Here is a 9,286-nt window from a genome sequence, read left to right on the forward strand (position 1 = left end):
ACATTTGTCAAAACAAACATTTGGACGGTTACGTTGAGAGTTACTCAGACCATCAGAACACCAAATACAAACATTCGAAATTAATTCTCCCTTTACCAAGTATTCTTCATGTATTTAGTAATTATTTACTGAGAATTTCGCGTACCTCTTCCTCTACAAGTTATCAGAACTTTCTTCAAGGCCTTTGTGGTGCACCGCTAAAAGACGATTTTCTTTCTCTTGCACGGTATTAGGGTTTCTGCCAGCCAACAACATTTTCGGTCTTGTTCCAATAACGTAATTTTCTCGAGGTCTCTTCATTATTGTGTACATTTGTTTCGCAACAATGACTGGAAGAAGTGATCATCCTCATCAAAGAAAATCACTCACATACTTACACACACATGCAATCTGTGGTCATGTATGCATGCATACATACATATGTATATACATACACTTTAGAACTGCCTATCTCCTATTACTAATCCGAAATTACTGTGAAAGCAAGGTGGCTAAATAGATAGGCATCGAGTTCACACGGACTGTAATAGTTACTGAAGAAAGATTTATAGCAACCACTTACTATTTAACCTTAAAGATTTGTGACCCTCAGTTGTTTCAGCATGTTTTCACATCCATATTTGGAAGATATATATGCAGTTCAACACTACATAAGTATATAATATCCCCACCATCGTTTAGCACTTAATTCTCTTTTTTCGTACTATAGTGTACGAGTATACACAGTTTTTTATAATAAACCAGTGTATTCAGACTTTCCACAAATGATACACGTCTGAAGTATAGCACAACCAACGAAATTCAATTTTTGTAAATTTAAGGAAATCCGTTTAAAGATAAGAGACATTTTATGTAACAGGGCTTAGGGAACACCAAAACGGATCACTATTGGCGTCTTTGCATCAACTTAAGTTTTTATATTCTCAGTGCAAGCAGTGCAGTAGTTGCAGAAGGCACTGTGTGTGAAATATTCGGCTTTAATTACAATATGAGAGAACTGAAGCGCAATGTATAGTGAGAACTGTGAGTGAAGCCACTAAGCCACTCATATATTAGCTGATGAGCAAACTCTTACAGGGCAAAAAGTAACATACCCAAGTCGTAAAGAAGACGAAGAATACACTTTACTTTGCCCATGTGGACTAGTATATCACAAACAACACACTATTCAAAATTATCACATTACTCTTTGCAGATTTTGTCGCGTTTTAAATTGTAGCATGTAAATCTATTACAATACTTGTTGGACTGCTGTTCACTTCGTTTTTAAGTTTGATCAACGTGACATTTGTTGTCCATCAGATTTTTACCCTAAAGACTATCGTTTCCTTTCCTTTAATGGCCACATGTCCCAAATGAATCTCATCTGTTACTGTAGAGAACTCAACCAAACGAAGAGGTGGGCTTATGAATATATTATTCAACGTGCAAGGCTAATTCATTTAGCAACCGGGGCACAGTACAAGAGTAGAAGAATGTCAAAATAGCAATGTATTGCACACATTAGAAAAATTATACATTGTAGGACGCACAGAAACGAAATATTGTCATAGGGCCAGTAATCACATGCATGAGATTGTGTTCAATCTGTTATAAGAGCTTTTGCAAATTGATGTAAATAGTAAAAAGCTTGTGCACTGCAATAAAGATTAAATGTATTAAAATTTCCATCGCGAATTTCTACACACATCAAAAAGAAATTTTGCATCACCTTGCTTCCGAGAGTTCCGGAACCTGTACAGAAAACTGGATAGAGATCAACATAAATATCATTTCCGCCCTATTTATTGCTAATGAAAACCACACATTGCATGTTGTACCACCATACAGCGAGACCTTCAGAGGTATGGTCCAGATTGCTGTACACACTGGTACCTCTAATACCCAGTAGCGCCTCCTCTTGCATTGATACATGCCTGTATACGTCGTGGCATACTATCCACAAGATCGTCAAGGCACTGTTGGTCCAGACTGTCCCACTCCTCAACGGCGATTCGGCGTAGATCCCTCAGATTGGTTGGTGGGCCACGTCGTCCACAAACAAACCTTTTCAATCTATCCCAGGCATGGCCGATAGGGTTCATGTCTGGAGAACATCCTGCTCACTCTAGTCGAGCGATGTCGTTATCCTGAAGGAATTCATTCACAAGATGTGCATGATGAGGGTGCGAATTGTTGTCCATGAATGCCTCGCCAATATGCTGCCGATATGGTTGCACTGCCGATCGAAGGATGGCATTCACGTATCGTACAGCCGTTAGGGCCCCTTCCATGATCACGAGCGGCGTACGTCGGCCCAACATAATGCCACCCCAAAACAGCAGGGAACCTCCACCATTCTGCACTGGCTGGACAGTGTGTCTGAGGCGTTCAGCCTGACCGGGTTGCCTCCAAACACGTCTTCGACGAATGTCTGGTTGAAGGCATATGTGACACTCATCGATGAAGAGAATCTGATGCCAATCCTGAGCGGTCCATTAGGCATGTTGTTGGGCCCATTTGTACCGCGCTGCATGGTGTCGTGGTTGATGGACCTCGCCATGCGCTTCATGCAGCCTATTGTGCACAGTCTGAGTCTAACACGACGTCCTGTGGCTGCACGAAAAACATTATTCAACATGGTGGCGCTGCTGTCAGGGTTCCTCCTAGCCATAATCCGTAGGTAGCGGTCATCCGCTGCAATAGTAGCCCTTGGGCGGCTTGATCGAGGCATGTCATTGACAGTTCCTGTCTCTCTTTGTCTCCTCCATGTCCGAACAACATCACTTTGGTTCACGCCGAGATGCTTGGACACTTCCCTTCATGAGAGCCCTTCCTGGCTAAAGTAACCATGCGGACTCGATCGAACCGCGGTATTGACCGTCTAGACATGGTTGAACTACAGGCGACACTAGCCTCCTTCCTGGTGGAACGACTGGAACTGATCGGCTGTCGGACTCCCTCCGTCTAATAGGCGCTGCTCATACATGGTTGTTTACATCTTTGGGCGGGTTTAGTGACGTCTCTGAAGAGTCAGAGGGACTGTGTCTGTGATGCAATATCCCAATATCCACAGTCAACGTCTGTCTTCTCGGGTGATGCAAAAAGTTTTTTGATGTGTGTATGGTAAAATTTCATACCTGTTTCTTGATTCTTACATCTCAGCTTTTTGTGTCAGCTCTACACGTCATGACTTCTGTTTCTTACCTTGTTCTTCCGTTATACACAAATTATATGCAATCTTCTTCGTTGGTGATCTGTGTCATATGATGTAGTTCCAATAATTATCGATGTTAAACTGTTCCATTGTGTTGCATGTTTTCAACTGACATAATTATCTGGGTCACTCCGCATTTCGGAGAAATTACCAGAAGCAAACGTGTGTGTGAGATAACCGACGATCAGCTTACGTGCTCTGGCTCATGGATTAAACTATATGTGTCTTTGTGCTGACCCTCTTCTATTTTCTCAGTACACGTTCTGTGTGTGTAGAGTTGTCCAATGTTTTTCTTACGTCTTTTAAGACAAAAATTGTGTCACAGATGCTAAATATCTCTCTCTTTGTTGCAACTCAGGTACGTGCAGCCCTTAGCGGCTCGCCATCTTAACGTATTTACAACTTTTCATGACGTCGCCTTTCCAGCTTAGATTTTTTTAGAATGTGACTTGTAAGTACTGCATCTCTTTCCAGTCAGTACACACTTTATTTATTAATGTCTTATATACCTATTATGTTTTAGAACAGTTAGCTTAATTCCGAAGACAACGCTCATCGTAGTTTGAACTTAATATTTGTGACCGAGGGCTTATTTGTTCTAATATATCTCTCCTAAGATATTATATAGGATGGAGACAATGATTATTTTTCCTCTTAATTTAGATAGTAAACTAATGAATAGTGCTCTTATGAACCCGTTTTCTTCTTCCTGTAGGCCATGGTTACACTCAGCTTTGTCACGTCTCACTCAATACAGCTTTGCTCTCCACTTAGCTCTCCATTCCTCTTTACTGCACTCTAACGTGGCGGGCACGGTCTTCCTGTCATCAGTCACTTGTCACCCAGCCTCCGTCGTTCTCTTTGCGTATTTATTTATTTGTTGGGTGTTTTCTATGACTGGGAGAAAATTATTGCTTCAAAGCATGCTTGCGTGCCGTAATTAGTCTAATCTTGCCTTAGCAGCTTCTGTGGATGTGACACGTAAGCACTTCAAATCCACTCACGGTCTTCCAGATTAAGTACTTCGGTGGTTTTTCCCTAAATCAGGTACGGTAAGTACTGGGATGGTTCCTGTACAAAGGACACGATCAATTGCTATCCCCAGCTTTCCCCCATACCAAGGCTGTGCTGAAACATGCTCATCACCGGGGGAAAGTGTAGTCTAAAAACGTAATTCGTTTTTAATACATGAAGTGTATCATGTATTCTTCCTACACTGAAGCGCCAAATAAACACGTATAGACGAGCGTATTCAAATAGAGATATGTAAACAAGCAGATACGCCTATATAAGACAAGAAATGACTGGCGCAGTTGTTTGATCGGTTACTGCTGTTACAATTACAGGTTGAAAGGAGTATACAAGGGCACACTTGTGTGTGGCATCAGGATAAGATAAGAATATTAATAAATTAAAATGATACTAGTATACAGGCTCGATAATACGGATCGCTGACTGCGTGCGACCGCAGAGCCAAAGATACTGCTTTGTTGGTGTAAGAGAGGGCTGGGCGTTCAGTTGTAGGTGGCTGTCTGTAAGGGAAAGACGGTGGAGTAGGCAGTTTCTGTGGTGTGCTGTGTGAAGCCACCAACAGTTAGATTAATGTAGGTAAGCCAATATTGTTGAACATGGAAGAGTAAGTCGTCAGGCTAATAAGGTAAAGATTTAAATAATTATGATTTCTGTTTTCTGTATATACACGAGTTGACTGATAATTTGTAATTGTTGAGAAACCCCAGAATGTACGTAAACAATCTTGATAAAGGGGCTAGTTAGTTAGTTCATTTTTGTAACGCTTTTAAGTTGTTAACAGAGCTCTATGTAATTTGATGATTTACATTTATGTTGGATTAATGAAGTTAGATAATACTTGCTGCTTAAATCTCATTGTTTGTGAATCTGTTGCGAGTAATGTAACTTCAGTTGTCAGATGTTTTTCAAAAGCCAAACTTAGCTTGCAATATAATTCTGCTAAAAAAACTGAGTGATAGTAATTCACCATAATCAGTACCGCCTCCCAGTACAGTTGCAATTTTCTTAAATGTTCTCGTTTATCAGCCAAAAGAACTTCATGTGCATTTCAAGCAGTATTGCACACTGCTGAGCCTGTAGCTAGCGTATTTATATTTCTTTTCAGATACCAGAATATATCGTGTTACTCCCTTACTGCTTTAGGGATAAGACAATTTAATTTATTTGCTATGGGCACAGGGACCTAAGTTATCAGTTTTGAACAGGGCCAGATGATTCAGTGCCTAATGGGCTGAATGTATTTTGCAGTATCTGTATTTCGTTACTGGTATTGGGAGTTGCATTACCTAATCGATTCGTAAAGTTTTGCTAACAATAAGGCAGAGTAAATACAGGAGTTGCAGTTACAACACGCAACACGACAATTCGAGTTCTGCATCCATTCCACAGTTAAGACTTCATTCCGCGTAATCGCAAAGTTTTATTATTTCAGATCTTTTTTTAAAAGAAAGTTACACTTGGTGACAGCTCTCCCAGTCGTTCGTTATGTGAATTCTCTGATATTAAAATAGTCAGATAAATATATTGTGTTCTCTCAACCACTCTGTAGCGATAATAGCAGTTAGATTTTTTTGGTACAACGCAGTTTACTAACTTGCATAAAATTTTTCCATAGTTCATCGGCATTCTTATGCTCCGCCTTGTTTTCCATTGATTTCATTGTTCTATTTTTTTTTTTTTTTTGTATTTGGCTTTGTACCTTGTATTTCATTTACGATGAGGTTCTGGCGCGTAACTCTACAATTAAAGATACCGAAATGGACGTCTTTCCTATTATTGACAACAATGTTTAGAGTGGTAGTGACTACTCTGCGGTAAAACAGTTTCAAAGCACCACAGAAAACATTAGTTCCGTTTCCCAAAATAATGAACAAATTCCTGACACTATAATTTCACCCTCTAATTTGACTAGGAATCAGACGGTAGAATCCGGTATTGTGGACGCCGCTGATCTGTGCATGGTTTAAGTGCACAATTCAAAGCTTGATTGTTTACCGAATGAAGTCAGTGATTTACCTACTTTTCACACAATTAATCAGATTCCCAGTAGTATGCCAGAGTAAAGAATAGTACAAAATACTCAATCTGATTTTAAAACTACGCCAGATCCCGCAAACGGTACTTATGGAGATAATGCAACAAACGAGACGTCCATGGTTGTAGATGATGTCTCCACACCACAAAACACAACGCAAGTGTCACCCTGCGTTCACTTGAAAAGAATATAGAAGCAACGCTTCAAAATTTCATGCAAATGATGGTTAAACAGTTTATTCAGTTTAATGAAAGGTTTAATAAAAATGATGAAAAATTTTCTATTATGTGACAAGAAATACAAGTTGACACCAAGAATCAGTTACGACAAGAAATACAAGAAAAACTAGTTGAGACCAACACTCAGTTCAATGAACGATTTAATAAAAATGATGAACAATTTTCCGCCACACGTGATGAGCTTCAAACGACTGATAACAGTTTCTAACAGGTAGATACAGACGTTAAGGCCAGTGAAGAACGTCTTTCCGATAAAATTGAAGCGTCAGCCATGCAATACACAGACAATACCAAACCCTTGAGAGATGACATTAATGCTTTAAGATATCAGTGTAGTGAAACCTATAAAAAGCCTACAGATGAAATCCAATTAGTTAATGTGTAAGTAGGCTGTTTATGTTTTCTGTATGTAAGTAGGCTGTTTATGTTTTCTCTATGTAAGTAGGCTATTTATGTTTTCTCTATGTAAGTAGGCTGTTTATGTTTTCTTATTGGCAACGTTACGTAGCGCTCAATATGAAAATCACTGGCTGTGCTGTGTGCAGTCTGTGGCTAGTTTGCATTGTTGTCTGCCATTGTAGTGTTGGGCAGCGGCAGCTGGCTGTGAACAGCGCGTAACGTTGCGCAGTTGGAGGTGAGCCGCCAGCAGTGGTGGATGTGGGGAGAGAGATGGCGGAGGTTTGCAGTTTGTCATGAACTGATATATATATATTATGATTTGTGATGATATTAAGGTAAATACATTGTTTGCTCTCTATTAATATCTTTCATTTGCTAACTACCCCTATCAGTAGTTAGTGCCTTCAGTAGTTTGAATCTTTTATTTAGCTGGCAGTAGTGGCGCTCGCTGTATTGCAGTAGCTTGAGCAGCGAAGATTTTTGTGAGGTAAGTGATTTGTGAAAGGTATAGTTTAATGTTTGTCAGGGCCATTCTTTAGTAGGGAGTTTTGAAAGTCAGATTGCGTTGCGCTAAAAATATTGTGTGTCAGTTTAAGGACAGTCGTGTAAGAATTGTTCTAAGGGGACGTTTCATATGTCGACCCTTAGCCTAGGATACCTCACTGGAATCTTCTGATTTTTCTTGTAGTTTGTGTATTTAGTGTAGCTTTTGTTTATTGCTAGCGCGTAATTGTAGAGAGAATCTCCTTTGTAGTTGTAGTTTTTCATTGTTGTAGAGTAAAACAGTTGTGGCATGCATGTAGATTTGCACCAAGTATTTCGCAGCTGCAATTAACTAGACATTATTTCCATTGCTACGTTATTTTATTTTGCTCTTCAAATTGTGTTTTTCTGTGTTGTCGTGTGAAATACTGTGACAATAATGGCGTGTGAAAAACGTAATACTAGGCTCCAAAGTAAACTGAGAAATGACAGTGAAGACGAAGGCAGTGTGTTAGCGCCGCAGAGTAATGAATTAACTGATGTTCAAAGTAGTAATTTGGTAATCGTGCATAGGGAAATGGAGCGGGCGGCAAACAATGGCACGGACAGTGAAACAATTAGTGAAGAGGGAAGCATTATTGATCGATCGGTCGGCAACAGCTCGTCTCAGGAATCCGAAATGACAGGACACAATTTCGCAAATACTGTAGATTCAGGTTTTGGGTTATCACCGTTTTCTCAAATAAGTCAAGACGCATTTTCTGCTTGTCAAAATGTGAATGTTGCCGGTGCAAATGCACTGCCGAAAAGCGTAGAGAAACAGATTCCAGACACTAATACATTATTATTGCAATTAATGCAACAAATGGAACAAAATCAGAGACAAATGGGACAAAATCTTAAAAAGTTAGACACAGTGGAACAAAATCTCAAAAAGTTAGACACAATGGAACAAAATCTTAAAAAGTTAGACTCATTGGAGCAAACTCTTGAACGAACACGTGAGGATTTAACTGCTGAGTTACATCACATTGAATCGAAATGTCAAAAAGTCTGTAATGACGTAAAAACACAAATTTGTGAGCATTTCCAACCTATTTTTTCGCGTCATGAAAATGCACTACAGAATCACGAAGTAGCTATAAAAGAACTGCAAACTATTGTTCATGAAAATCATGAGACTTTGCAAGCAAAATTTGACTCAGTTGCATCTACCGATTCGGTTACGCAACTTGCAAAAACTCAGGAAAACTTTAAGGACACAGTAGATACTCTGAAACTTGGTTCAGAAAAACACACTGAAGAAATAAGTACACTATCGGAGAAAGTAGCCGAACTTTCGGATCAGGTCACTAACTTATCTACAAAGGTAGATGATGATCTGAATGACACAAGACCCGTAGCCTTCACTGACACAGAAGAGTATGAACAAATCAGAAAATTCAAACAAAATAAGAATCAAATTAATACACAACACCAAAGAGAAATCCGGGAAGTACAAGATCAGCTGACGCAGGTAATACAAGAATTACGTATTTCAGAGGACACTCGCGCTCCAACACGGGAAGAGGGACTTAGAAACACGGAAAAGCCGCAAAATAATAACACAGGGCATTTCGGAAGTTATGAAAGAAATTGGCAATGTGCACCGAATTTTGAGATGGAACGGCCGACACGACCTAACAATGACCGATATGCGACTCGCCGACATGATGACTTTGACTATAAGCTGTTCATTACTACACGTAAATTCAAAACATTTAAGAATTCTGGCAACGACATTCATCCACAAGCATGGCTCCATCAATTCTCTCATTGTTTTCCTCCCAACTGGTCGTTGGAACACAGATTAGAATTTATGTGTGGCTACTTGGAGAATGAACCAGCTGTAAGAATGCGATC

This window comes from Schistocerca piceifrons, chromosome 2, assembly GCF_021461385.2.
Source record: "Schistocerca piceifrons isolate TAMUIC-IGC-003096 chromosome 2, iqSchPice1.1, whole genome shotgun sequence".
Lineage (NCBI taxonomy): Eukaryota > Metazoa > Arthropoda > Insecta > Orthoptera > Acrididae > Schistocerca > Schistocerca piceifrons.